At 45.4% G+C, this 3,229-nt stretch overlaps 1 pseudogene; it reads left to right on the top strand.

Moving 5' to 3' along the window:
* The first annotated feature begins 1,119 nt into the window (after positions 1–1,119).
* LOC132480509 (jupiter microtubule associated homolog 2-like) lies at positions 1,120–1,664 on the top strand (annotated as a pseudogene).
* The last annotated feature ends 1,565 nt before the right edge of the window (positions 1,665–3,229 follow it).

The raw sequence follows: 3,229 nt of genomic DNA, 5'->3' as shown, positions 1-3,229 counted from the left end.
CTCTATGTAGTCTACAAAACAATAGCTAAAATTAATAAGTGAATTGATCAGGATCACAGGATTCAAAATAAATATATAAAAATGATTTGTATTTTTATCTACTAGCAATAAACAATACCATTAAAAGTAACATTTCAAAGTACTTTATTAAATCCAATGAAATATATGCACAACCTGTATATTGAAAAAATAGGATACATTGCCCAAAGGAATTAATGAAGACCCAAAGGGATAGATTTACCATTTTATGTATTGGAAGGTTCAATATTTTTAAGATGTTCCTTCTCTAATTTGTCCCATGGATTCAACACAATCCCTAACAAAATCCTAAAAGGATTTCTAGTAGAAACTGGTGAGAAAATTCTAAAATTCTTATGGAAATGCAAAGAACCTAGAAAATATCTTGAAAAAAATAGAGTTGAAGAAATTACATGAACTGATTTCAAAATTTACATAACTGTGATTTTGGTGTAAGATAGAGAGATTCATGAACAGAACAGAGTCCAGAAACAGACTCACATATCTAACCATTTGATAAATAAATTGGGAAAGAAGAGTTTTTTTGACAAATGTTGATTAAACAACTAAATATCTATATGAAATATGAAAGTAGACCCCAATTTCAAACCATACACAAAGATTAATTTGAGATAAGTCATAGGCCTAAATTGAAAATTCAGAACCGTAAAACTTCTAAAAGGATCCAATCCTAATAACCTTAGAGTAAGCAAAGATTTCTTGGTAAGGACAAAAACAAAAAAACAAAACCACACAACTTTTAGCAGAAGTGAAATGGATTAATTGGAAATTTTCTGCTCATGAAAAGATTTCCCTTAAAAATGAAGATAAACCAAATGCAAGGAGAAATATTCACGACATTTACATGACAAAAACACATATTCAGATTATACAAAAACTCCTACAATAAACAATAAAACTATTAAGTCTGATTTTTTTAATGGATAAATTATTACAACAGGCAATTTCCAAAAAAAAAGGTATTCAAGTAAACAATAAGCACATGAAAAGGCACTCAAAATCATTTTCGATCAGGGACATACAAATTAAAATGAAAACCACAGGGGCGGGAGGCTCCGCTTGGCGGGCGACACATTCCGGGCGCCGGAGAGCGAGGGAGGCCGGGCCGGCAGCAGGGCCATGAAGCCCCCGGGGGGAGAGCCGAGCGATCGTCCAGAAGCAGCCGCACCTCCACGCAGGCCTTAACAGCATGGCATCTAATATTTTTGGACCCACTGAAGAACCTCAGAACATACCCAAAAGGACCAAGCCCCCTGGGGGGGAAGGAAGTGGTATACTTGATGAATCCATGCCTGTGCAGACTCGACAGCGTCTGAAGCCCCCTGTTGGGAAGCCCAGTGTCATTTTTGGCTCCCCAGTCGCTGCTGCTTCACCCATGGCACACCCAACAAACCCAAGGACCACGTGTTCCTGTGTGAGGGAGAGGACACACCGGACCTTAGAGCCGCAGCCAGCGCCTCCCCCAGACAAGAGCTGGCCTGCCCGGGGGCCCGGGAGGAGCAGCCCGCGCCCAGCAGCCGGCGCCCGCCATCGGCAGCCATGAGCCCAGGCTGAGCCCGAGGCCTCGTTCCCACAACAAAGTCCTAAACCCGCCTGGAGGCAAGTCCAGCTTCTCCTTCTACTGAGACGCTACTGCATCCCCCAGAGCCAGACAGGAAACTCGAGAGATAGGATTTCAAGTTGTAGTTTCTTTAGCCCGAAGGAGCGGGGTGGGGAGAGGGTCTGTTGGGTGGACACCTGAAGCTGCTGCTGCGGCTCCACTGCCATCACGAGAAGCCCGAGACCTCGCCTCCCGGAAACCAAAGGAGGAAACGGGATGCCTGGTGTGGGAGGAGCTCTCGGGTGGGTGGGAGGAGCTCTCGGGTGGGTAGGCGGGGAGGCGATGCCAGGAGTGGGCTCTTCGCGTCCTTGGTGTGTTGGCTAGCTGGGTATCTAGGAGTCACTAACATAGTAGCAGAGTTTAAAGCCTTTGAGAGAAAACCAAAGACCACGTGTCCATTGCTGTGGGATAGAAGAGCAAGACACACTGAAACCCTGGCGGGGTGGGGAGGCGGGTATCTGGATAGAGCCCTGAGGTCCTGACGCCGTTTACCCTTCAGGGACACGGTCTCCGTTCCTGCGACTTCGGCCGCAGTGTTTTCGCTTCAGTTCCACAGATTTTCTTGAAACATCTTCATTGCTTTTCCTCAGCAGCTGTCAACAAAAAACCAAAATGTTGTTCTCAGTCTTACGCTTTATGGAAAGATTCTGCACCCTGATCTCCCGAGGTGTCCCACTTCTGCCCTCTCAATCCTTGGCCAGATCTTATGTAGAAATCTCTCCCTTTCATCCAGGAGAGACTGGTTTGGGGCTCTTTACAGGCAGTTTTGCTTGTGAATTGTTCCTTTTTTCCTCATCAGCCTCAAGTCCAGGCCTTTGTTCCTCACCAGAGATGTGGACAGTTCCCTTCACCAGCGACACTTCCTTTCTGCAAGGGCACTAACTTCTACAGGACTTTAAAACTACCCAGATATATCCAGGCAATGGGATTGTTTAACTCCTTCATGTGTCTTCCTTTATATTCCTGCTGACAGTGGGAAGAAGAGATGCTTGAGAACCTTGGGTTCTTAGGTTTGGATTCTGTCATACTAGCTCAAGAGCTGTTCTCAAGTACCAGCTTTACATCAGTAACTGTTGACTCTGGTCTGTTTCTGACACATTTCTAGAAAAAAGTCTGTTGCTCAGGTACACCAAAGAGGAAGGAAAGTTTTCTTAGGCCACCCTTTATAAAGCTTTGCAGAACCTCTGGACCATATTCACAGTTTCCAGATGAGGCTTAGATACCTTAGGCTAAGACATTAAATAGTTTGGCAGTAAAGTCTCAACCGGCCCATTCCATGGTATTTGCCAGCAAAGATAATGGGCTGGCAAGAATCATGCTGCTGTAATCTGTCAGGCGAAAGTTTCTCCCATCGAGCCTCTAAAGGGCTATGGTCTCGGTTCCTGTACTGCAGTCACGTGGGATCAACAGTTTGGGTTGGAGCTACTGGTACGAGTGCCTACAAAGCTAATGCAGGTGCTAAAAATGTCTTCATCATTGTTAAAGTGCAGTCGCACTCCTAGTGGCCGGGACGCTCACGTGCCTGCAGGAGCTCCCTGCCAAGTTCTGCATCCTCTGCCAGCGCTGGGGGGTTCGCACGGTGCTTTGCCA

This window comes from Mesoplodon densirostris, chromosome 2 (assembly GCF_025265405.1).
Source record: "Mesoplodon densirostris isolate mMesDen1 chromosome 2, mMesDen1 primary haplotype, whole genome shotgun sequence".
Taxonomy (NCBI): Eukaryota; Metazoa; Chordata; class Mammalia; order Artiodactyla; family Ziphiidae; genus Mesoplodon; species Mesoplodon densirostris.
Note: the sequence above shows the minus strand (reverse complement) of the source record. Positions and strands in the feature narration are given on the sequence as shown.